This window comes from Pleurodeles waltl, chromosome 4_1, assembly GCF_031143425.1.
Source record: "Pleurodeles waltl isolate 20211129_DDA chromosome 4_1, aPleWal1.hap1.20221129, whole genome shotgun sequence".
NCBI lineage: Eukaryota > Metazoa > Chordata > Amphibia > Caudata > Salamandridae > Pleurodeles > Pleurodeles waltl.
In genome coordinates, this window is record NC_090442.1 from 39774535 (window position 1) to 39801422 (window position 26888).

General features: G+C 39.2%; 12 non-coding genes across 12 annotated transcripts; all 12 read right to left on the bottom strand.

Annotated features, from left to right (window-relative positions):
* Positions 1-1555: 1555 nt before the first annotated feature.
* On the bottom strand, positions 1556-1628 carry TRNAR-UCG (transfer RNA arginine (anticodon UCG)). Its single transcript has one exon. It is a non-coding gene; the product is annotated as a tRNA-Arg (tRNA).
* A 1751-nt stretch (positions 1629-3379) lies between these two features.
* TRNAR-UCG (transfer RNA arginine (anticodon UCG)) lies at positions 3380-3452 on the bottom strand. The gene has a single exon. It is a non-coding gene; the product is annotated as a tRNA-Arg (tRNA).
* A 1751-nt stretch (positions 3453-5203) lies between these two features.
* Positions 5204-5276, bottom strand: TRNAR-UCG (transfer RNA arginine (anticodon UCG)). The gene has a single exon. It is a non-coding gene; the product is annotated as a tRNA-Arg (tRNA).
* A 1751-nt stretch (positions 5277-7027) lies between these two features.
* TRNAR-UCG (transfer RNA arginine (anticodon UCG)) lies at positions 7028-7100 on the bottom strand. Its single transcript has one exon. It is a non-coding gene; the product is annotated as a tRNA-Arg (tRNA).
* A 1751-nt stretch (positions 7101-8851) lies between these two features.
* On the bottom strand, positions 8852-8924 carry TRNAR-UCG (transfer RNA arginine (anticodon UCG)). Its single transcript has one exon. It is a non-coding gene; the product is annotated as a tRNA-Arg (tRNA).
* Positions 8925-10675: 1751 nt separating this feature from the next.
* TRNAR-UCG (transfer RNA arginine (anticodon UCG)) lies at positions 10676-10748 on the bottom strand. The gene has a single exon. It is a non-coding gene; the product is annotated as a tRNA-Arg (tRNA).
* Positions 10749-12499: 1751 nt separating this feature from the next.
* On the bottom strand, positions 12500-12572 carry TRNAR-UCG (transfer RNA arginine (anticodon UCG)). Its single transcript has one exon. It is a non-coding gene; the product is annotated as a tRNA-Arg (tRNA).
* A 1751-nt stretch (positions 12573-14323) lies between these two features.
* TRNAR-UCG (transfer RNA arginine (anticodon UCG)) lies at positions 14324-14396 on the bottom strand. Its single transcript has one exon. It is a non-coding gene; the product is annotated as a tRNA-Arg (tRNA).
* Positions 14397-16147: 1751 nt separating this feature from the next.
* TRNAR-UCG (transfer RNA arginine (anticodon UCG)) lies at positions 16148-16220 on the bottom strand. Its single transcript has one exon. It is a non-coding gene; the product is annotated as a tRNA-Arg (tRNA).
* A 1751-nt stretch (positions 16221-17971) lies between these two features.
* Positions 17972-18044, bottom strand: TRNAR-UCG (transfer RNA arginine (anticodon UCG)). The gene has a single exon. It is a non-coding gene; the product is annotated as a tRNA-Arg (tRNA).
* Positions 18045-19795: 1751 nt separating this feature from the next.
* TRNAR-UCG (transfer RNA arginine (anticodon UCG)) lies at positions 19796-19868 on the bottom strand. The gene has a single exon. It is a non-coding gene; the product is annotated as a tRNA-Arg (tRNA).
* Positions 19869-21619: 1751 nt separating this feature from the next.
* On the bottom strand, positions 21620-21692 carry TRNAR-UCG (transfer RNA arginine (anticodon UCG)). The gene has a single exon. It is a non-coding gene; the product is annotated as a tRNA-Arg (tRNA).
* Positions 21693-26888: the final 5196 nt, after the last annotated feature.

Sequence of the window (26888 nt, forward strand, 5' to 3'; positions counted from 1 at the left end):
CTTCTTTTATTGAATACTCTGTTTTATGCTGCAATGGTATTTTTGGATTATTTGAAAAGAGAATGAAACTGCTTTGACAGTAGTTCAGACTTCCCATTTCTTGACTTGCTAATTTGCTCCCTGAATTAGCTTATACAAGTGACATGAACAGGGCCTTGACCTAAGCACGTACCTGAAAGCCTGTCACCACCTCTAGAAATAAAATTCACAGCAGCTCAAAACATTCATTTAGAAAGAGAATATTTCAAGTGAGTCCAATTTTAATTTCAATAAAGAAAGTTGTATAAAATGACACGCTGCACATTTGGGTAACCAGCATGACTCTTTTCAGTGAAGAAGTGGAATCGTTCTGTTGCAATATACTATCACCCTGGCAAGCTGCTACGAGGAAGAGTAAACAATATGATTAGGTTTCAGCAAAAATGTATTAGTTCAGGGTGTGCACCTCCGATAGACTTAAACTTACACACCCTGGTCTGTGAGAGTAGTGCCCTATCCATTGCGGCATTGAGGGTAATCTGCAAGACAGAGTTCCAAAATCATCCTTTCATCTCAGTTCATGGCCACATACAGTATTTCTGCAGTCATTCGTTTCACTTTTCTGTCTTTAATTAAACTGACCATTTTAAACCTCCGGCACACACCACTTCAATCTTACAGTTTTTGTGCTATCATATGACCTTGGAACTTTTGGCAAGTGGACAGAAGCAGTCAGAGAACCACATCACAATACATACTCCTCTGTCTGATACCTTTCACAACAAACTGCTCTTGGAAAAAGACGTTAACCGGTCCTTGCTCTCAGACAGACACAGAAAGCCTATCACCACCTCTACGAACATATTTCAATCAAACCAATATATATCATTCAATAATTATGCCTCTGTATCAATATAACTACATCTCGAGACAGAAAGGAATTTAAAAAACAATCTGCCCATTTGAATAACCAGCAGAGTTTTAAGGACGTACAAATTGGAATGTGACAATTTCAGAGTTCCTCATTCATAAGAAGTCTGTGAGATAGTATATCAGAAAGATCTCAAGTTTATAGCAAAAATGGTTGTAAGGGTGATTTATACCACACAATCGCAACTAGGTGCCTCAATCTGCAAGAGACCAGTCCTTGACAGATTACACAACTGGGGCAACAGCAAAGGCAGCAATTGTGTCAATCCTTTATGATTCTTCTCTAGTACTATACTTTTTCTGAGGGACAATTTGCATTATTCCTGGAGAAAATCATAGAGCTTCTACCCATGCATAGTTTCTGCTTTCTGCACGCACACACTCCCTGCACTGAGTCTACCCACAGTTCTGTTCTGAATGATTGTGCCATGACATATTGTTGTATACGTATTGCATATCCGTGGCATTTATGAAGAGGTACTTTGGTATGGCAGAAAGACAGAAAAGTAGCAATGCTGAAGGCATAACGTGACTGATTGTGCAGTTTGCATTGGGCTTTCTTAATGAGTGAGAGTGAAAGGAGTATTGTAAGAGTGTGTTTCCAGTTTGTATGTAAAGATAAGTTGGGTGCTGTGAGAAAAAGACTCAACCATGAAGGGACTCGAACCCTCAATCTTCTGATCCGAAGTCAGACGCCTTATCCATTAGGCCACATGGTCACTGACTGCAATAAGTTTGGGTGTTTAGGGTTAGGTGGTATGAATGGATGTGGAACATATCAATTACAGGTGCGCAGGACAGGATCCCATACCGTTCTTCATCTTCTTTCCATCAAAGGAGTTTTTTCAAACAATATCTAGATAATTTCCAAAGTTTCATATCTTATGATGTGCTTTTTTGCCGTTAATCCTCCTTCTTCTTTTATTGAATACTCTGTTTTATGCTGCAATGGTATTTTTGGATTATTTGAAAAGAGAATGAAACTGCTTTGACAGTAGTTCAGACTTCCCATTTATTGACTTGCTAATTTGCTCCCTGAATTAGCTTATACAAGTGACATGAACAGGGCCTTGACCTAAGCACGTACCTGAAAGCCTGTCACCACCTCTAGAAATAAAATTCACAGCAGCTCAAAACATTCATTTTGAAAGAGAATATTTCAAGTGAGTCCAAGTTTAATTTCAATAAAGAAAGTTGTATAAAATGACACGCTGCACATTTGGGTAACCAGCATGACTCTTTTCAGTGAAGAAGTGGAATGGTTCTGTTGCAATATACTATCACCCTGGCAAGCTGCTACGAGGAAGAGTAAACAATATGATTAGGTTTCAGCAAAAATGTATTAGTTCAGGGTGTGCACCTCCGATAGACTTAAACTTACACACCCTGGTCTGTGAGAGTAGTGCCCTATCCATTGCGGCATTGAGGGTAATCTGCAAGACAGAGTTCCAAAATCATCCTTTCATCTCAGTTCATGGCCACATACAGTATTTCTGCAGTCATTCGTTTCACTTTTCTGTCTTTAATTAAACTGACCATTTTAAACCTCCGGCACACACCACTTCAATCTTACAGTTTTTGTGCTATCATAGGACCTTGGAACTTTTGGCAAGTGGACAGAAGCAGTCAGAGAACCACATCACAATACATACTCCTTTGTCTGATACCTTTCACAACAAACTGCTCTTGGAAAAAGACGTTAACCGGTCCTTGCTCTCAGACAGACACAGAAAGCCTATCACCACCTCTACGAACATATTTCAATCAAACCAATATATATCATTCAATAATTATGCCTCTGTATCAATATAACTACATCTCGAGACAGAAAGGAATTTAAAAAACAATCTGCCCATTTGAATAACCAGCAGAGTTTTAAGGACGTACAAATTGGAATGTGACAATTTCAGAGTTCCTCATTCATAAGAAGTCTGTGAGATAGTATATCAGAAAGATCTCAAGTTTATAGCAAAAATGGTTGTAAGGGTGATTTATACCACACAATCGCAACTAGGTGCCTCAATGTGCAAGAGACCAGTCCTTGACAGATTACACAACTGGGGCAACAGCAAAGGCAGCAATTGTGTCAATCCTTTATGATTCTTCTCTAGTACTATACTTTTTCTGAGGGACAATTTGCATTATTCCTGGAGAAAATCATAGAGCTTCTACCCATGCATAGTTTCTGCTTTCTGCACGCACACACTCCCTGCAATGAATCTACCCACAGTTCTGTTCAGAATGATTGCGCCATGTCATATTGTTGTATACGTATTGCATATCCGTGGCATTTATGAAGAGGTACTTTGGTATGGCAGAAAGACAGAAAAGTAGCAATGCTGAAGGCATAACGTGACTGATTGTGCAGTTTGCATTGGGCTTTCTTAATGAGTGAGAGTGAAAGGAGTATTGTAAGAGTGTGTTTCCAGTTTGTATGTAAAGATAAGTTGGGTGCTGTGAGAAAAAGACTTAACCATGAAGGGACTCGAACCCTCAATCTTCTGATCCGAAGTCAGACGCCTTATCCATTAGGCCACATGCTCACTGACTGCAATAAGTTTGGGTGTTTAGGGTTAGGTGGTATGAATGGATGTGGAACATATCAATTACAGGTGCGCAGGACAGGATCCCATACCGTTCTTCATCTTCTTTCCATCAAAGGAGTTTTTTCAAACAATATCTAGATAATTTCCAAAGTTTCATATCTTATGATGTGCTTTTTTGCCGTTAATCCTCCTTCTTCTTTTATTGAATACTCTGTTTTATGCTGCAATGGTATTTTTGGATTATTTGAAAAGAGAATGAAACTGCTTTGACAGTAGTTCAGACTTCCCATTTATTGACTTGCTAATTTGCTCCCTGAATTAGCTTATACAAGTGACATGAACAGGGCCTTGACCTAAGCACGTACCTGAAAGGCTGTCACCACCTCTGGAAATAAAATTCACAGCAGCTCAAAACATTCATTTTGAAAGAGAATATTTCAAGTGAGTCCAAGTTTAATTTCAATAAAGAAAGCTGTATAAAATGACACGCTGCACATTTGGGTAACCAACATGACACTTTTCAGTGAAGAAGTGGAATGGTTCTGTTGCAATATACTATCACCCTGGCAAGCTGCTACGAGGAAGAGTAAACAATATGATTAGGTTTCAGCAAAAATGTATTAGTTCAGGGTGTGCACCTCAGATAGACTTAAACTTACACACCCTGGTCTGTGAGAGTAATGCCCTATCCATTGCGGCATTGAGGGTAATCTGCAAGACAGAGTTCCAAAATCATCCTTTCATCTCAGTTCATGGCTACATACAGTATTTCTGCAGTCATTCGTTTCACTTTTCTGTCTTTAATTAAACTGACCATTTTAAACCTCCGGCACCCACCACTTCAATCTTACCGTTTTTGTGCTATCATAGGGCCTTGGAACTTTTGGCAAGTGGACAGAAGCAGTCAGAGAACCACATCACAATACATACTCCTTTGCCTGATACCTTTCACAACAAACTGCTCTTGGAAAAAGACGTTAACCGGTTCTTGCTCTCAGACAGACACAGAAAGCCTATCACCACCTCTACGAACATATTTCAATCAAACCAATATATATCATTCAACAATTATGCCTCTGTATCAATATAACTACAACTCGAGACAGAAAGGAATTTAAAAAACAATCTGCCCTTTTGAATAACCAGCATAGTTTTAAGGACGTACAAATTGGAATGTGACAATTTCAGAGTTCCTCATTCATAAGAAGTCTGTGAGATAGTATCTCAGAAAGATCTCAAGTTTATAGCAAAAATGGTTGTAAGGGTGATTTTTACCACACAATTGCAACTAAGTGCCTCAATCTGCAAGAGACCAGTCCTTGACAGATTACACAACTGGGGCAACAGCAAAGGCAGCAATTGTGTCAATCGTTTATGATTCTTCTCTAGTACTATACTTTTTCTGAGGGACAATTTGCATTATTCCTGGAGAAAATCATAGAGCTTCTACCCATGCATAGTTTCTGCTTTCTGCACGCACACACTCCCTGCAATGAATCTACCCACAGTTCTGTTCAGAATGATTGCGCCATGTCATATTGTTGTATACGTATTGCATATCCGTGGCATTTATGAAGAGGTACTTTGGTATGGCAGAAAGACAGAAAAGTAGCAATGCTGAAGGCATAACGTGACTGATTGTGCAGTTTGCATTGGGCTTTCTTAATGAGTGAGAGTGAAAGGAGTATTGTAAGAGTGTGTTTCCAGTTTGTATGTAAAGATAAGTTGGGTGCTGTGAGAAAAAGACTCAACCATGAAGGAACTCGAACCCTCAATCTTCTGATCCGAAGTCAGACGCCTTATCCATTAGGCCACATGGTCACTGACTGCAATAAGTTTGGGTGTTTAGGGTTAGGTGGTATGAATGGATGTGGAACATATCAATTACAGGTGCGCAGGACAGGATCCCATACCGTTCTTCATCTTCTTTCCATCAAAGGAGTTTTTTCAAACAATATCTAGATAATTTCCAAAGTTTCATATCTTATGATGTGCTTTTTTGCCGTTAATCCTCCTTCTTCTTTTATTGAATACTCTGTTTTATGCTGCAATGGTATTTTTGGATTATTTGAAAAGAGAATGAAACTGCTTTGACAGTAGTTCAGACTTCCCATTTATTGACTTGCTAATTTGCTCCCTGAATTAGCTTGTACAAGTGCCATGAACAGGGCCTTGACCTAAGCACGTACCTGAAAGCCTGTCACCACCTCTAGAAATAAAATTCACAGCAGCTCAAAACATTCATTTTGAAAGAGAATATTTCAAGTGAGTCCAAGTTTAATTTCAATAAAGAAAGTTGTATAAAATGACACGCTGCACATTTGGGTAACCAGCATGACTCTTTTCAGTGAAGAAGTGGAATGGTTCTGTTGCAATATACTATCACCCTGGCAAGCTGCTACGAGGAAGAGTAAACAATATGATTAGGTTTCAGCAAAAATGTATTAGTTCAGGGTGTGCACCTCTGATAGACTTAAACTTACACACCCTGGTCTGTGAGAGTAGTGCCCTATCCATTGCGGCATTGAGGGTAATCTGCAAGACAGAGTTCCAAAATCATCCTTTCATCTCAGTTCATGGCCACATACAGTATTTCTGCAGTCATTCGTTTCACTTTTCTGTCTTTAATTAAACTGACCATTTTAAACCTCCGGCACACACCACTTCAATCTTACAGTTTTTGTGCTATCATAGGGCCATGGAACTTTTGGCAAGTGGACAGAAGCAGTCAGAGAACCACATCACAATACATACTCCTTTGTCTGATACCTTTCACAACAAACTGCTCTTGGAAAAAGACGTTAACCGGTCCTTGCTCTCAGACAGACACAGAAAGCCTATCACCACCTCTACGAACATATTTCAATCAAACCAATATATATCATTCAATAATTATGCCTCTGTATCAATATAACTACAACTCGAGACAGAAAGGAATTTAAAAAACAATCTGCCCATTTGAATAACCAGCAGAGTTTTAAGGACGTACAAATTGGAATGTGACAATTTCAGAGTTCCTCATTCATAAGAAGTCTGTGAGATAGTATCTCAGAAAGATCTCAAGTTTATAGCAAAAATGGTTGTAAGGGTGATTTATACCACACAATCGCAACTAGGGGCCTCAATCTGCAAGATACCAGTCCTTGACAGATTACACAACTGGGGCAACAGCAAAGGCAGCAATTGTGTCAATCCTTTATGATTCTTCTCTAGTACTATACTTTTTCTGAGGGACAATTTGCATTATTCCTGGAGAAAATCATAGAGCTTCTACCCATGCATAGTTTCTGCTTTCTGCACGCACACACTCCCTGCACTGAGTCTACCCACAGTTCTGTTCGGAATGATTGTGCCATGACATATTGTTGTATACGTATTGCATATCCGTGGCATTTATGAAGAGGTACTTTGGTATGGCAGAAAGACAGAAAAGTAGCAATGCTGAAGGTATAACGTGACTGATTGTGCAGTTTGCATTGGGCTTTCTTAATTAGTGAGAGTGAAAGGAGTATTGTAAGAGTGCGTTTCCAGTTTGTATGTAAAGATAAGTTGGGTGCTGTGAGAAAAAGACTCAACCATGAAGGGACTCGAACCCTCAATCTTCTGACCCGAAGTCAGACGCCTTATCCATTAGGCCACATGGTCACTGACTGCAATAAGTTTGGGTGTTTAGGGTTAGGTGGTATGAATGGATGTGGAACATATCAATTACAGGTGCGCAGGACAGGATCCCATACCGTTCTTCATCTTCTTTCCATCAAAGGAGTTTTTTCAAACAATATCTAGATAATTTCCAAAGTTTCATATCTTATGATGTGCTTTTTTGCCGTTAATCCTCCTTCTTCTTTTATTGAATACTCTGTTTTATGCTGCAATGGTATTTTTGGATTATTTGAAAAGAGAATGAAACTGCTTTGACAGTAGTCCAGACTTCCCATTTATTGACTTGCTAATTTTCTCCCTGAATTAGCTTATAGAAGTGACATGAACAGGGCCTTGACCTAAGCACGTACCTGAAAGGCTGTCACCACCTCTGGAAATAAAATTCACAGCAGCTCAAAACATTCATTTTGAAAGAGAATATTTCAAGTGAGTCCAAGTTTAATTTCAATAAAGAAAGCTGTATAAAATGACACGCTGCACATTTGGGTAACCAACATGACACTTTTCAGTGAAGAAGTGGAATGGTTCTGTTGCAATATACTATCACCCTGGCAAGCTGCTACGAGGAAGAGTAAACAATATGATTAGGTTTCAGCAAAAATGTATTAGTTCAGGGTGTGCACCTCAGATAGACTTAAACTTACACACCCTGGTCTGTGAGAGTAGTGCCCTATCCATTGCGGCATTGAGGGTAATCTGCAAGACAGAGTTCCAAAATCATCCTTTCATCTCAGTTCATGGCTACATACAGTATTTCTGTAGTCATTCGTTTCACTTTTCTGTCTTTAATTAAACTGACCATTTTAAACCTCCGGCACCCACCACTTCAATCTTACCGTTTTTGTGCTATCATAGGGCCTTGGAACTTTTGGCAAGTGGACAGAAGCAGTCAGAGAACCACATCACAATACATACTCCTTTGCCTGATACCTTTCACAACAAACTGCTCTTGGAAAAAGACGTTAACCGGTTCTTGCTCTCAGACAGACACAGAAAGCCTATCACCACCTCTACGAACATATTTCAATCAAACCAATATATATCATTCAACAATTATGCCTCTGTATCAATATAACTACAACTCGAGACAGAAAGGAATTTAAAAAACAATCTGCCCTTTTGAATAACCAGCATAGTTTTAAGGACGTACAAATTGGAATGTGACAATTTCAGAGTTCCTCATTCATAAGAAGTCTGTGAGATAGTATCTCAGAAAGATCTCAAGTTTATAGCAAAAATGGTTGTAAGGGTGATTTTTACCACACAATTGCAACTAAGTGCCTCAATCTGCAAGAGACCAGTCCTTGACAGATTACACAACTGGGGCAACAGCAAAGGCAGCAATTGTGTCAATCGTTTATGATTCTTCTCTAGTACTATACTTTTTCTGAGGGACAATTTGCATTATTCCTGGAGAAAATCATAGAGCTTCTACCCATGCATAGTTTCTGCTTTCTGCACGCACACACTCCCTGCACTGAGTCTACCCACAGTTCTGTTCGGAATGATTGTGCCATGACATATTGTTTTATACGTATTGCATATCCGTGGCATTTATGAAGAGGTACTTTGGTATGGCAGAAAGACAGAAAAGTAGCAATGCTGAAGGTATAACATGACTGATTGTGCAGTTTGCATTGGGCTTTCTTAATGAGTGAGAGTGAAATGAGTATTGTAAGAGTGTATTTCCAGTTTGTATGTAAAGATAAGTTGGGTGCTGTTACAAAAAGACTCAACCATGAAGGGACTCGAACCCTCAATCTTCTGATCCGAAATCAGACGCCTTATTCATTAGGCCACATGGTCACTGACTGCAATATGTTTGGGTGTTTAGGGTTAGGTGGTATGAATGGATGTGGAACATATCAATTACAGGTTCGCAGGACAGGATCCCATACCGTTCTTCATCTTCTTTCCATCAAAGGAGTTTTTTCAAACAATATCTAGATAATTTCCAAAGTTTCATATCTTATGATGTGCTTTTTTGCCGTTAATCCTCCTTCTTCTTTTATTGAATACTCTGTTTTATGCTGCAATGGTATTTTTGGATTATTTGAAAAGAGAATGAAACTGCTTTGACAGTAGTTCAGACTTCCCATTTCTTGACTTGCTAATTTGCTCCCTGAATTAGCTTGTACAAGTGACATGAACAGGGCCTTGACCTAAGCACGTACCTGAAAGCCTGTCACCACCTCTAGAAATAAAATTCACAGCAGCTCAAAACATTCATTTTGAAAGAGAATATTTCAAGTGAGACCAAGTTTAATTTCAATAAAGAAAGTTGTATAAAATGACACGCTGCACATTTGGGTAACCAGCATGACTCTTTTCAGTGAAGAAGTGGAATGGTTCTGTTGCAATATACTATCACCCTGGCAAGCTGCTACGAGGAAGAGTAAACAATATGATTAGGTTTCAGCAAAAATGTATTAGTTCAGGGTGTGCACCTCCGATAGACTTAAACTGACACACCCTGGTCTGTGAGAGTAGTGCCCTATCCATTGCGGCATTGAGGGTAATCTGCAAGACAGAGTTCCAAAATCATCCTTTCATCTCAGTTCATGGCCACATACAGTATTTCTGCAGTCATTCGTTTCACTTTTCTGTCTTTAATTAAACTGACCATTTTAAACCTCCGGCACACACCACTTCAATCTTACAGTTTTTGTGCTATCATAGGACCTTGGAACTTTTGGCAAGTGGACAGAAGCAGTCAGAGAACCACATCACAATGCATACTCCTTTGTCTGATACCTTTCACAACAAACTGCTCTTGGAAAAAGACGTTAACCGGTCCTTGCTCTCAGACAGACACAGAAAGCCTATCACCACCTCTACGAACATATTTCAATCAAACCAATATATATCATTCAATAATTATGCCTCTGTATCAATATAACTACAACTCGAGACAGAAAGGAATTTAAAAAACAATCTGCCCATTTGAATAACCAGCAGAGTTTTAAGGACGTACAAATTGGAATGTGACAATTTCAGAGTTCCTCATTCATAAGAAGTCTGTGAGATAGTATCTCAGAAAGATCTCAAGTTTATAGCAAAAATGGTTGTAAGGGTGATTTTTACCACACAATTGCAACTAGGTGCCTCAATCTGCAAGAGACCAGTCCTTGACAGATTGCACAACTGGGGCAACAGCAAAGGCAGCAATTGTGTCAATCCTTTATGATTCTTCTCTAGTACTATACTTTTTCTGAGGGACAATTTGCATTATTCCTGGAGAAAATCATAGAGCTTCTACCCATGCATAGTTTCTGCTTTCTGCACGCACACACTCCCTGCACTGAATCTACCCACAGTTCTGTTCAGAATGTTTGTGCCATGTCATATTGTTGTATACGTATTGCATATCCGTGGCATTTATGAAGAGGTACTTTGGTATGGCAGAAAGACAGAAAAGTAGCAATGCTGAAGGCATAACATGACTGATTGTGCAGTTTGCATTGGGCTTTCTTAATGAGTGAGAGTGAAAGGAGTATTTTAAGAGTGTGTTTCCAGTTTGTATGTAAAGATAAGTTGGGTGCTGTGAGAAAAAGAATCAACCATGAAGGGACTCGAACCCTCAATCTTCTGATCCGAAGTCAGACGCCTTATCCATTAGGCCACATGGTCACTGACTGCATTATGTTTGGGTGTTTAGGGTTAGGTGGTATGAATGGATGTGGAACATATCAATTACAGGTGCGCAGGACAGGATCCCATACCGTTCTTCATCTTCTTTCCATCAAAGGAGTTTTTTCAAACAATATCTAGATAATTTCCAAAGTTTCATATCTTATGATGTGCTTTTTTGCCGTTAATCCTCCTTCTTCTTTTATTGAATACTCTGTTTTATGCTGCAATGGTATTTTTGGATTATTTGAAAAGAGAATGAAACTGCTTTGACAGTAGTTCAGACTTCCCATTTCTTGACTTGCTAATTTGCTCCCTGAATTAGCTTATACAAGTGACATGAACAGGGCCTTGACCTAAGCACGTACCTGAAAGCCTGTCACCACCTCTAGAAATAAAATTCACAGCAGCTCAAAACATTCATTTTGAAAGAGAATATTTCAAGTGAGTCCAAGTTTAATTTCAATAAAGAAAGTTGTATAAAATGACACGCTGCACATTTGGGTAACCAGCATGACTCTTTTCAGTGAAGAAGTGGAATCGTTCTGTTGCAATATACTATCACCCTGGCAAGCTGCTACGAGGAAGAGTAAACAATGTGATTAGGTTTCAGCAAAAATGTATTAGTTCAGGGTGTGCACCTCCGATAGACTTAAACTTACACACCCTGGTCTGTGAGAGTAGTGCCCTATCCATTGCGGCATTGAGGGTAATCTGCAAGACAGAGTTCCAAAATCATCCTTTCATCTCAGTTCATGGCCACATACAGTATTTCTGCAGTCATTCGTTTCACTTTTCTGTCTTTAATTAAACTGACCATTTTAAACCTCCGGCACACACCACTTCAATCTTACAGTTTTTGTGCTATCATAGGACCTTGGAACTTTTGGCAAGTGGACAGAAGCAGTCAGAGAACCACATCACAATACATACTCCTTTGTCTGATACCTTTCACAACAAACTGCTCTTGGAAAAAGACGTTAACCGGTCCTTGCTCTCAGACAGACACAGAAAGCCTATCACCACCTCTACGAACATATTTCAATCAAACCAATATATATCATTCAATAATTATGCCTCTGTATCAATATAACTACAACTCGAGACAGAAAGGAATTTAAAAAACAATCTGCCCATTTGAATAACCAGCAGAGTTTTAAGGACGTACAAATTGGAATGTGACAATTTCAGAGTTCCTCATTCATAAGAAGTCTGTGAGATAGTATCTCAGAAAGATCTCAAGTTTATAGCAAAAATGGTTGTAAGGGTGATTTTTACCACACAATTGCAACTAGGTGCCTCAATCTGCAAGAGACCAGTCCTTGACAGATTGCACAACTGGGGCAACAGCAAAGGCAGCAATTGTGTCAATCCTTTATGATTCTTCTCTAGTACTATACTTTTTCTGAGGGACAATTTGCATTATTCCTGGAGAAAATCATAGAGCTTCTACCCATGCATAGTTTCTGCTTTCTGCACGCACACACTCCCTGCACTGAATCTACCCACAGTTCTGTTCAGAATGTTTGTGCCATGTCATATTGTTGTATACGTATTGCATATCCGTGGCATTTATGAAGAGGTACTTTGGTATGGCAGAAAGACAGAAAAGTAGCAATGCTGAAGGCATAACATGACTGATTGTGCAGTTTGCATTGGGCTTTCTTAATGAGTGAGAGTGAAAGGAGTATTTTAAGAGTGTGTTTCCAGTTTGTATGTAAAGATAAGTTGGGTGCTGTGAGAAAAAGAATCAACCATGAAGGGACTCGAACCCTCAATCTTCTGATCCGAAGTCAGACGCCTTATCCATTAGGCCACATGGTCACTGACTGCATTATGTTTGGGTGTTTAGGGTTAGGTGGTATGAATGGATGTGGAACATATCAATTACAGGTGCGCAGGACAGGATCCCATACCGTTCTTCATCTTCTTTCCATCAAAGGAGTTTTTTCAAACAATATCTAGATAATTTCCAAAGTTTCATATCTTATGATGTGCTTTTTTGCCGTTAATCCTCCTTCTTCTTTTATTGAATACTCTGTTTTATGCTGCAATGGTATTTTTGGATTATTTGAAAAGAGAATGAAACTGCTTTGACAGTAGTTCAGACTTCCCATTTCTTGACTTGCTAATTTGCTCCCTGAATTAGCTTATACAAGTGACATGAACAGGGCCTTGACCTAAGCACGTACCTGAAAGCCTGTCACCACCTCTAGAAATAAAATTCAAAGCAGCTCAAAACATTCATTTTGAAAGAGAATATTTCAAGTGAGTCCAAGTTTAATTTCAATAAAGAAAGTTGTATAAAATGACACGCTGCACATTTGGGTAACCAGCATGACTCTTTTCAGTGAAGAAGTGGAATCGTTCTGTTGCAATATACTATCACCCTGGCAAGCTGCTACGAGGAAGAGTAAACAATGTGATTAGGTTTCAGCAAAAATGTATTAGTTCAGGGTGTGCACCTCCGATAGACTTAAACTTACACACCCTGGTCTGTGAGAGTAGTGCCCTATCCATTGCGGCATTGAGGGTAATCTGCAAGACAGAGTTCCAAAATCATCCTTTCATCTCAGTTCATGGCCACATACAGTATTTCTGCAGTCATTCGTTTCACTTTTCTGTCTTTAATTAAACTGACCATTTTAAACCTCCGGCACACACCACTTCAATCTTACAGTTTTTGTGCTATCATATGACCTTGGAACTTTTGGCAAGTGGACAGAAGCAGTCAGAGAACCACATCACAATACATACTCCTCTGTCTGATACCTTTCACAACAAACTGCTCTTGGAAAAAGACGTTAACCGGTCCTTGCTCTCAGACAGACACAGAAAGCCTATCACCACCTCTACGAACATATTTCAATCAAACCAATATATATCATTCAATAATTATGCCTCTGTATCAATATAACTACATCTCGAGACAGAAAGGAATTTAAAAAACAATCTGCCCATTTGAATAACCAGCAGAGTTTTAAGGACGTACAAATTGGAATGTGACAATTTCAGAGTTCCTCATTCATAAGAAGTCTGTGAGATAGTATATCAGAAAGATCTCAAGTTTATAGCAAAAATGGTTGTAAGGGTGATTTATACCACACAATCGCAACTAGGTGCCTCAATCTGCAAGAGACCAGTCCTTGACAGATTACACAACTGGGGCAACAGCAAAGGCAGCAATTGTGTCAATCCTTTATGATTCTTCTCTAGTACTATACTTTTTCTGAGGGACAATTTGCATTATTGCTGGAGAAAATCATAGAGCTTCTACCCATGCATAGTTTCTGCTTTCTGCACGCACACACTCCCTGCACTGAGTCTACCCACAGTTCTGTTCTGAATGATTGTGCCATGACATATTGTTGTATACGTATTGCATATCCGTGGCATTTATGAAGAGGTACTTTGGTATGGCAGAAAGACAGAAAAGTAGCAATGCTGAAGGTATAACATGACTGATTGTGCAGTTTGCATTGGGCTTTCTTAATGAGTGAGAGTGAAATGATTATTGTAAGAGTGTATTTCCAGTTTGTATGTAAATATAAGTTGGGTGCTGTGACAAAAAGACTCAACCATGAAGGGACTCGAACCCTCAATCTTCTGATCCGAAGTCAGACGCCTTATCCATTAGGCCACATGGTCACTGACTGCAATAAGTTTGGGTGTTTAGGGTTAGGTGGTATGAATGGATGTGGAACATATCAATTACAGGTGCGCAGGACAGGATCCCATACCGTTCTTCATCTTCTTTCCATCAAAGGAGTTTTTTCAAACAATATCTAGATAATTTCCAAAGTTTCATATCTTATGATGTGCTTTTTTGCCGTTAATCCTCCTTCTTCTTTTATTGAATACTCTGTTTTATGCTGCAATGGTATTTTTGGATTATTTGAAAAGAGAATGAAACTGCTTTGACAGTAGTTCAGACTTCCCATTTATTGACTTGCTAATTTGCTCCCTGAATTAGCTTATACAAGTGACATGAACAGGGCCTTGACCTAAGCACGTACCTGAAAGGCTGTCACCACCTCTAGAAATAAAATTCACAGCAGCTCAAAACATTCATTTTGAAAGAGAATATTTCAAGTGAGTCCAAGTTTAATTTCAATAAAGAAAGTTGTATAAAATGACACGCTGCACATTTGGGTAACCAGCATGACTCTTTTCAGTGAAGAAGTGGAATCGTTCTGTTGCAATATACTATCACCCTGGCAAGCTGCTACGAGGAAGAGTAAACAATATGATTAGGTTTCAGCAAAAATGTATTAGTTCAGGGTGTGCACCTCCGATAGACTTAAACTTACACACCCTGGTCTGTGAGAGTAGTGCCCTATCCATTGCGGCATTGAGGGTAATCTGCAAGACAGAGTTCCAAAATCATCCTTTCATCTCAGTTCATGGCCACATACAGTATTTCTGCAGTCATTCGTTTCACTTTTCTGTCTTTAATTAAACTGACCATTTTAAACCTCCGGCACACACCACTTCAATCTTACAGTTTTTGTGCTATCATATGACCTTGGAACTTTTGGCAAGTGGACAGAAGCAGTCAGAGAACCACATCACAATACATACTCCTCTGTCTGATACCTTTCACAACAAACTGCTCTTGGAAAAAGACGTTAACCGGTCCTTGCTCTCAGACAGACACAGAAAGCCTATCACCACCTCTACGAACATATTTCAATCAAACCAATATATATCATTCAATAATTATGCCTCTGTATCAATATAACTACATCTCGAGACAGAAAGGAATTTAAAAAACAATCTGCCCATTTGAATAACCAGCAGAGTTTTAAGGACGTACAAATTGGAATGTGACAATTTCAGAGTTCCTCATTCATAAGAAGTCTGTGAGATAGTATATCAGAAAGATCTCAAGTTTATAGCAAAAATGGTTGTAAGGGTGATTTATACCACACAATCGCAACTAGGTGCCTCAATCTGCAAGAGACCAGTCCTTGACAGATTACACAACTGGGGCAACAGCAAAGGCAGCAATTGTGTCAATCCTTTATGATTCTTCTCTAGTACTATACTTTTTCTGAGGGACAATTTGCATTATTCCTGGAGAAAATCATAGAGCTTCTACCCATGCATAGTTTCTGCTTTCTGCACGCACACACTCCCTGCACTGAGTCTACCCACAGTTCTGTTCTGAATGATTGTGCCATGACATATTGTTGTATACGTATTGCATATCCGTGGCATTTATGAAGAGGTACTTTGGTATGGCAGAAAGACAGAAAAGTAGCAATGCTGAAGGTATAACATGACTGATTGTGCAGTTTGCATTGGGCTTTCTTAATGAGTGAGAGTGAAATGATTATTGTAAGAGTGTATTTCCAGTTTATATGTAAATATAAGTTGGGTGCTGTGACAAAAAGACTCAACCATGAAGGGACTCGAACCCTCAATTTTCTGATCCGAAGTCAGACGCCTTATCCATTAGGCCACATGGTCACTGACTGCAATATGTTTGGGTGTTTAGTGTTAGGTGGTTTGAATGGATGTGGAACATATCAATTACAGGTGCGCAGGACAGGATCCCATACCGTTCTTCATCTTCTTTCCATCAAAGGAGTTTTTTCAAACAATATCTAGATAATTTCCAAAGTTTCATATCTTATGATGTGCTTTTTTGCCGTTAATCCTCCTTCTTCTTTTATTGAATACTCTGTTTTATGCTGCAATGGTATTTTTGGATTATTTGAAAAGAGAATGAAACTGCTTTGACAGTAGTTCAGACTTCCCATTTCTTGACTTGCTAATTTGCTCCCTGAATTAACTTATACAAGTGACATGAACAGGGCCTTGACCTAAGCACGTACCTGAAAGCCTGTCACCACCTCTAGAAATAAAATTCACAGCAGCTCAAAACATTCATTTTGAAAGAGAATATTTCAAGTGAGTCCAAGTTTAATTACAATAAAGAAAGTTGTATAAAATGACACGCTGCACATTTGGGTAACCAGCATGACTCTTTTCAGTGAAGAAGTGGAATGGTTCTGTTGCAATATACTATCACCCTGGGAAGCTGCTACGAGGAAGAGTAAACAATATGATTAGGTTTCAGCAAAAATGTATTAGTTCAGGGTGTGCACCTCCGATAGACTTAAACTTACACACCCTGGTCTGTGAGAGTAGTGCCCTATCCATTGCGGCATTGAGGGTAATCTGCAAGACAGAGTTCCAAAATCATCCTTTCATCTCAGTTCATGGCCACATACAGTATTTCTGCAGTCATTCGTTTCACTTTTCTGTCTTTAATTAAACTGACCATTTTAAACCTCCGGCACACACCACTTCAATCTTACAGTTTTTGTGCTATCATAGGACCTTGGAACTTTTGGCAAGTGGACAGAAGCAGTCAGAGAACCACATCACAATACATACTCCTTTGTCTGATACCTTTCACAACAAACTGCTCTTGGAAAAAGACGTTAACCGGTCCTTGCTCTCAGACAGACACAGAAAGCCTATCACCACCTCTACGAACATATTTCAATCAAACCAATATATATCATTCAATAATTATGCCTCTGTATCAATATAACTACATCTCGAGACAGAAAGGAATTTAAAAAACAATCTGCCCATTTGAATAACCAGCAGAGTTTTAAGGACGTACAAATTGGAATGTGACAATTTCAGAGTTCCTCATTCATAAAAAGTCTGTGAGATAGTATATCAGAAAGATCTCAAGTTTATAGCAAAAATGGTTGTAAGGGTGATTTATACCACACAATCGCAACTAGGTGCCTCAATCTGCAAGAGACCAGTCCTTGACAGATTACACAACTGGGGCAACAGCAAAGGCAGCAATTGTGTCAATCCTTTATGATTCTTCTCTAGTACTATACTTTTTCTGAGGGACAATTTGCATTATTCCTGGAGAAAATCATAGAGCTTCTACCCATGCATAGTTTCTGCTTTCTGCACGCACACACTCCCTGCAATGAATCTACCCACAGTTCTGTTCAGAATGATTGCGCCATGTCATATTGTTGTATACGTATTGCATATCCGTGGCATTTATGAAGAGGTACTTTGGTATGGCAGAAAGACAGAAAAGTAGCAATGCTGAAGGCATAACGTGACTGATTGTGCAGTTTGCATTGGGCTTTCTTAATGAGTGAGAGTGAAAGGAGTATTGTAAGAGTGTGTTTCCAGTTTGTATGTAAAGATAAGTTGGGTGCAGTGAGAAAAAGACTCAACCATGAAGGGACTCGAACCCTCAATCTTCTGATCCGAAATCAGACGCCTTATTCATTAGGCCACATGGTCACTGACTGCAATATGTTTGGGTGTTTAGGGTTAGGTGGTATGAATGGATGTGGAACATATCAATTACAGGTTCGCAGGACAGGATCCCATACCGTTCTTCATCTTCTTTCCATCAAAGGAGTTTTTTCAAACAATATCTAGATAATTTCCAAAGTTTCATATCTTATGATGTGCTTTTTTGCCGTTAATCCTCCTTCTTCTTTTATTGAATACTCTGTTTTATGCTGCAATGGTATTTTTGGATTATTTGAAAAGAGAATGAAACTGCTTTGACAGTAGTTCAGACTTCCCATTTCTTGACTTGCTAATTTGCTCCCTGAATTAGCTTGTACAAGTGACATGAACAGGGCCTTGACCTAAGCACGTACCTGAAAGCCTGTCACCACCTCTAGAAATAAAATTCACAGCAGCTCAAAACATTCATTTTGAAAGAGAATATTTCAAGTGAGACCAAGTTTAATTTCAATAAAGAAAGTTGTATAAAATGACACGCTGCACATTTGGGTAACCAGCATGACTCTTTTCAGTGAAGAAGTGGAATGGTTCTGTTGCAATATACTATCACCCTGGCAAGCTGCTACGAGGAAGAGTAAACAATATGATTAGGTTTCAGCAAAAATGTATTAGTTCAGGGTGTGCACCTCCGATAGACTTAAACTGACACACCCTGGTCTGTGAGAGTAGTGCCCTATCCATTGCGGCATTGAGGGTAATCTGCAAGACAGAGTTCCAAAATCATCCTTTCATCTCAGTTCATGGCCACATACAGTATTTCTGCAGTCATTCGTTTCACTTTTCTGTCTTTAATTAAACTGACCATTTTAAACCTCCGGCACACACCACTTCAATCTTACAGTTTTTGTGCTATCATAGGACCTTGGAACTTTTGGCAAGTGGACAGAAGCAGTCAGAGAACCACATCACAATACATACTCCTTTGTCTGATACCTTTCACAACAAACTGCTCTTGGAAAAAGACGTTAACCGGTCCTTGCTCTCAGACAGACACAGAAAGCCTATCACCACCTCTACGAACATATTTCAATCAAACCAATATATATCATTCAATAATTATGCCTCTGTATCAATATAACTACAACTCGAGACAGAAAGGAATTTAAAAAACAATCTGCCCATTTGAATAACCAGCAGAGTTTTAAGGACGTACAAATTGGAATGTGACAATTTCAGAGTTCCTCATTCATAAGAAGTCTGTGAGATAGTATCTCAGAAAGATCTCAAGTTTATAGCAAAAATGGTTGTAAGGGTGATTTTTACCACACAATTGCAACTAGGTGCCTCAATCTGCAAGAGACCAGTCCTTGACAGATTGCACAACTGGGGCAACAGCAAAGGCAGCAATTGTGTCAATCCTTTATGATTCTTCTCTAGTACTATACTTTTTCTGAGGGACAATTTGCATTATTCCTGGAGAAAATCATAGAGCTTCTACCCATGCATAGTTTCTGCTTTCTGCACGCACACACTCCCTGCACTGAATCTACCCACAGTTCTGTTCAGAATGTTTGTGCCATGTCATATTGTTGTATACGTATTGCATATCCGTGGCATTTATGAAGAGGTACTTTGGTATGGCAGAAAGACAGAAAAGTAGCAATGCTGAAGGCATAACATGACTGATTGTGCAGTTTGCATTGGGCTTTCTTAATGAGTGAGAGTGAAAGGAGTATTTTAAGAGTGTGTTTCCAGTTTGTATGTAAAGATAAGTTGGGTGCTGTGAGAAAAAGAATCAACCATGAAGGGACTCGAACCCTCAATCTTCTGATCCGAAGTCAGACGCCTTATCCATTAGGCCACATGGTCACTGACTGCATTATGTTTGGGTGTTTAGGGTTAGGTGGTATGAATGGATGTGGAACATATCAATTACAGGTGCGCAGGACAGGATCCCATACCGTTCTTCATCTTCTTTCCATCAAAGGAGTTTTTTCAAACAATATCTAGATAATTTCCAAAGTTTCATATCTTATGATGTGCTTTTTTGCCGTTAATCCTCCTTCTTCTTTTATTGAATACTCTGTTTTATGCTGCAATGGTATTTTTGGATTATTTGAAAAGAGAATGAAACTGCTTTGACAGTAGTTCAGACTTCCCATTTCTTGACTTGCTAATTTGCTCCCTGAATTAGCTTATACAAGTGACATGAACAGGGCCTTGACCTAAGCACGTACCTGAAAGCCTGTCACCACCTCTAGAAATAAAATTCACAGCAGCTCAAAACATTCATTTTGAAAGAGAATATTTCAAGTGAGTCCAAGTTTAATTTCAATAAAGAAAGTTGTATAAAATGACACGCTGCACATTTGGGTAACCAGCATGACTCTTTTCAGTGAAGAAGTGGAATCGTTCTGTTGCAATATACTATCACCCTGGCAAGCTGCTACGAGGAAGAGTAAACAATATGATTAGGTTTCAGCAAAAATGTATTAGTTCAGGGTGTGCACCTCCGATAGACTTAAACTTACACACCCTGGTCTGTGAGAGTAGTGCCCTATCCATTGCGGCATTGAGGGTAATCTGCAAGACAGAGTTCCAAAATCATCCTTTCATCTCAGTTCATGGCCACATACAGTATTTCTGCAGTCATTCGTTTCACTTTTCTGTCTTTAATTAAACTGACCATTTTAAACCTCCGGCACACACCACTTCAATCTTACAGTTTTTGTGCTATCATATGACCTTGGAACTTTTGGCAAGTGGACAGAAGCAGTCAGAGAACCACATCACAATACATACTCCTCTGTCTGATACCTTTCACAACAAACTGCTCTTGGAAAAAGACGTTAACCGGTCCTTGCTCTCAGACAGACACAGAAAGCCTATCACCACCTCTACGAACATATTTCAATCAAACCAATATATATCATTCAATAATTATGCCTCTGTATCAATATAACTACATCTCGAGACAGAAAGGAATTTAAAAAACAATCTGCCCATTTGAATAACCAGCAGAGTTTTAAGGACGTACAAATTGGAATGTGACAATTTCAGAGTTCCTCATTCATAAGAAGTCTGTGAGATAGTATATCAGAAAGATCTCAAGTTTATAGCAAAAATGGTTGTAAGGGTGATTTATACCACACAATCGCAACTAGGTGCCTCAATCTGCAAGAGACCAGTCCTTGACAGATTACACAACTGGGGCAACAGCAAAGGCAGCAATTGTGTCAATCCTTTATGATTCTTCTCTAGTACTATACTTTTTCTGAGGGACAATTTGCATTATTCCTGGAGAAAATCATAGAGCTTCTACCCATGCATAGTTTCTGCTTTCTGCACGCACACACTCCCTGCACTGAGTCTACCCACAGTTCTGTTCTGAATGATTGTGCCATGACATATTGTTGTATACGTATTGCATATCCGTGGCATTTATGAAGAGGTACTTTGGTATGGCAGAAAGACAGAAAAGTAGCAATGCTGAAGGCATAACGTGACTGATTGTGCAGTTTGCATTGGGCTTTCTTAATGAGTGAGAGTGAAAGGAGTATTGTAAGAGTGTGTTTCCAGTTTGTATGTAAAGATAAGTTGGGTGCTGTGAGAAAAAGACTCAACCATGAAGGGACTCGAACCCTCAATCTTCTGATCCGAAGTCAGACGCCTTATCCATTAGGCCACATGGTCACTGACTGCAATAAGTTTGGGTGTTTAGGGTTAGGTGGTATGAATGGATGTGGAACATATCAATTACAGGTGCGCAGGACAGGATCCCATACCGTTCTTCATCTTCTTTCCATCAAAGGAGTTTTTTCAAACAATATCTAGATAATTTCCAAAGTTTCATATCTTATGATGTGCTTTTTTGCCGTTAATCCTCCTTCTTCTTTTATTGAATACTCTGTTTTATGCTGCAATGGTATTTTTGGATTATTTGAAAAGAGAATGAAACTGCTTTGACAGTAGTTCAGACTTCCCATTTATTGACTTGCTAATTTGCTCCCTGAATTAGCTTATACAAGTGACATGAACAGGGCCTTGACCTAAGCACGTACCTGAAAGCCTGTCACCACCTCTAGAAATAAAATTCACAGCAGCTCAAAACATTCATTTTGAAAGAGAATATTTCAAGTGAGTCCAAGTTTAATTTCAATAAAGAAAGTTGTATAAAATGACACGCTGCACATTTGGGTAACCAGCATGACTCTTTTCAGTGAAGAAGTGGAATGGTTCTGTTGCAATATACTATCACCCTGGCAAGCTGCTACGAGGAAGAGTAAACAATATGATTAGGTTTCAGCAAAAATGTATTAGTTCAGGGTGTGCACCTCCGATAGACTTAAACTTACACACCCTGGTCTGTGAGAGTAGTGCCCTATCCATTGCGGCATTGAGGGTAATCTGCAAGACAGAGTTCCAAAATCATCCTTTCATCTCAGTTCATGGCCACATACAGTATTTCTGCAGTCATTCGTTTCACTTTTCTGTCTTTAATTAAACTGACCATTTTAAACCTCCGGCACACACCACTTCAATCTTACAGTTTTTGTGCTATCATAGGACCTTGGAACTTTTGGCAAGTGGACAGAAGCAGTCAGAGAACCACATCACAATACATACTCCTTTGTCTGATACCTTTCACAACAAACTGCTCTTGGAAAAAGACGTTAACCGGTCCTTGCTCTCAGACAGACACAGAAAGCCTATCACCACCTCTACGAACATATTTCAATCAAACCAATATATATCATTCAATAATTATGCCTCTGTATCAATATAACTACATCTCGAGACAGAAAGGAATTTAAAAAACAATCTGCCCATTTGAATAACCAGCAGAGTTTTAAGGACGTACAAATTGGAATGTGACAATTTCAGAGTTCCTCATTCATAAGAAGTCTGTGAGATAGTATATCAGAAAGATCTCAAGTTTATAGCAAAAATGGTTGTAAGGGTGATTTATACCACACAATCGCAACTAGGTGCCTCAATGTGCAAGAGACCAGTCCTTGACAGATTACACAACTGGGGCAACAGCAAAGGCAGCAATTGTGTCAATCCTTTATGATTCTTCTCTAGTACTATACTTTTTCTGAGGGACAATTTGCATTATTCCTGGAGAAAATCATAGAGCTTCTACCCATGCATAGTTTCTGCTTTCTGCACGCACACACTCCCTGCAATGAATCTACCCACAGTTCTGTTCAGAATGATTGCGCCATGTCATATTGTTGTATACGTATTGCATATCCGTGGCATTTATGAAGAGGTACTTTGGTATGGCAGAAAGACAGAAAAGTAGCAATGCTGAAGGCATAACGTGACTGATTGTGCAGTTTGCATTGGGCTTTCTTAATGAGTGAGAGTGAAAGGAGTATTGTAAGAGTGTGTTTCCAGTTTGTATGTAAAGATAAGTTGGGTGCTGTGAGAAAAAGACTTAACCATGAAGGGACTCGAACCCTCAATCTTCTTATCCGAAGTCAGACGCCTTATCCATTAGGCCACATGCTCACTGACTGCAATAAGTTTGGGTGTTTAGGGTTAGGTGGTATGAATGGATGTGGAACATATCAATTACAGGTGCGCAGGACAGGATCCCATACCGTTCTTCATCTTCTTTCCATCAAAGGAGTTTTTTCAAACAATATCTAGATAATTTCCAAAGTTTCATATCTTATGATGTGCTTTTTTGCCGTTAATCCTCCTTCTTCTTTTATTGAATACTCTGTTTTATGCTGCAATGGTATTTTTGGATTATTTGAAAAGAGAATGAAACTGCTTTGACAGTAGTTCAGACTTCCCATTTATTGACTTGCTAATTTGCTCCCTGAATTAGCTTATACAAGTGACATGAACAGGGCCTTGACCTAAGCACGTACCTGAAAGGCTGTCACCACCTCTGGAAATAAAATTCACAGCAGCTCAAAACATTCATTTTGAAAGAGAATATTTCAAGTGAGTCCAAGTTTAATTTCAATAAAGAAAGCTGTATAAAATGACACGCTGCACATTTGGGTAACCAACATGACACTTTTCAGTGAAGAAGTGGAATGGTTCTGTTGCAATATACTATCACCCTGGCAAGCTGCTACGAGGAAGAGTAAACAATATGATTAGGTTTCAGCAAAAATGTATTAGTTCAGGGTGTGCACCTCAGATAGACTTAAACTTACACACCCTGGTCTGTGAGAGTAATGCCCTATCCATTGCGGCATTGAGGGTAATCTGCAAGACAGAGTTCCAAAATCATCCTTTCATCTCAGTTCATGGCTACATACAGTATTTCTGCAGTCATTCGTTTCACTTTTCTGTCTTTAATTAAACTGACCATTTTAAACCTCCGGCACCCACCACTTCAATCTTACCGTTTTTGTGCTATCATAGGGCCTTGGAACTTTTGGCAAGTGGACAGAAGCAGTCAGAGAACCACATCACAATACATACTCCTTTGCCTGATACCTTTCACAACAAACTGCTCTTGGAAAAAGACGTTAACCGGTTCTTGCTCTCAGACAGACACAGAAAGCCTATCACCACCTCTACGAACATATTTCAATCAAACCAATATATATCATTCAACAATTATGCCTCTGTATCAATATAACTACAACTCGAGACAGAAAGGAATTTAAAAAACAATCTGCCCTTTTGAATAACCAGCATAGTTTTAAGGACGTACAAATTGGAATGTGACAATTTCAGAGTTCCTCATTCATAAGAAGTCTGTGAGATAGTATCTCAGAAAGATCTCAAGTTTATAGCAAAAATGGTTGTAAGGGTGATTTTTACCACACAATTGCAACTAAGTGCCTCAATCTGCAAGAGACCAGTCCTTGACAGATTACACAACTGGGGCAACAGCAAAGGCAGCAATTGTGTCAATCGTTTATGATTCTTCTCTAGTACTATACTTTTTCTGAGGGACAATTTGCATTATTCCTGGAGAAAATCATAGAGCTTCTACCCATGCATAGTTTCTGCTTTCTGCACGCACACACTCCCTGCAATGAATCTACCCACAGTTCTGTTCAGAATGATTGCGCCATGTCATATTGTTGTATACGTATTGCATATCCGTGGCATTTATGAAGAGGTACTTTGTTATGGCAGAAAGACAGAAAAGTAGCAATGCTGAAGGCATAACGTGACTGATTGTGCAGTTTGCATTGGGCTTTCTTAATGAGTGAGAGTGAAAGGAGTATTGTAAGAGTGTGTTTCCAGTTTGTATGTAAAGATAAGTTGGGTGCTGTGAGAAAAAGACTCAACCATGAAGGAACTCGAACCCTCAATCTTCGGATCCGAAGTCAGACGCCTTATCCATTAGGCCACATGGTCACTGACTGCAATAAGTTTGGGTGTTTAGGGTTAGGTGGTATGAATGGATGTGGAACATGTCAATTACAGGTGCGCAGGACAGGATCCCATACCGTTCTTCATCTTCTTTCCATCAAAGGAGTTTTTTCAAACAATATCTAGATAATTTCCAAAGTTTCATATCTTATGATGTGCTTTTTTGCCGTTAATCCTCCTTCTTCTTTTATTGAATACTCTGTTTTATGCTGCAATGGTATTTTTGGATTATTTGAAAAGAGAATGAAACTGCTTTGACAGTAGTTCAGACTTCCCATTTATTGACTTGCTAATTTGCTCCCTGAATTAGCTTGTACAAGTGCCATGAACAGGGCCTTGACCTAAGCACGTACCTGAAAGCCTGTCACCACCTCTAGAAATAAAATTCACAGCAGCTCAAAACATTCATTTTGAAAGAGAATATTTCAAGTGAGTCCAAGTTTAATTTCAATAAAGAAAGTTGTATAAAATGACACGCTGCACATTTGGGTAACCAGCATGACTCTTTTCAGTGAAGAAGTGGAATGGTTCTGTTGCAATATACTATCACCCTGGGAAGCTGCTACGAGGAAGAGTAAACAATATGATTAGGTTTCAGCAAAAATGTATTAGTTCAGGGTGTGCACCTCCGATAGACTTAAACTTACACACCCTGGTCTGTGAGAGTAGTGCCCTATCCATTGCGGCATTGAGGGTAATCTGCAAGACAGAGTTCCAAAATCATCCTTTCATCTCAGTTCATGGCCACATACAGTATTTCTGCAGTCATTCGTTTCACTTTTCTGTCTTTAATTAAACTGACCATTTTAAACCTCCGGCACACACCACTTCAATCTTACAGTTTTTGTGCTATCATAGGACCTTGGAACTTTTGGCAAGTGGACAGAAGCAGTCAGAGAACCACATCACAATACATACTCCTTTGTCTGATACCTTTCACAACAAACTGCTCTTGGAAAAAGACGTTAACCTGTCCTTGCTCTCAGACAGACACAGAAAGCCTGTCACCACCTCTACGAACATATTTCAATCAAACCAATATATATCATTCAATAATTATGCCTCTGTATCAATATAACTACATCTCGAGACAGAAAGGAATTTAAAAAACAATCTGCCCATTTGAATAACCAGCAGAGTTTTAAGGACGTACAAATTGGAATGTGACAATTTCAGAGTTCCTCATTCATAAGAAGTCTGTGAGATAGTATATCAGAAAGATCTCAAGTTTATAGCAAAAATGGTTGTAAGGGTGATTTATACCACACAATCGCAACTAGGTGCCTCAATCTGCAAGAGACCAGTCCTTGACAGATTACACAACATGGGCAACAGCAAAGGCAGCAATTGTGTCAATCCTTTATGATTCTTCTCTAGTACTATACTTTTTCTGAGGGACAATTTGCATTATTCCTGGAGAAAATCATAGAGCTTCTACCCATGCATAGTTTCTGCTTTCTGCACGCACACACTCCCTGCAATGAATCTACCCACAGTTCTGTTCAGAATGATTGCGCCATGTCATATTGTTGT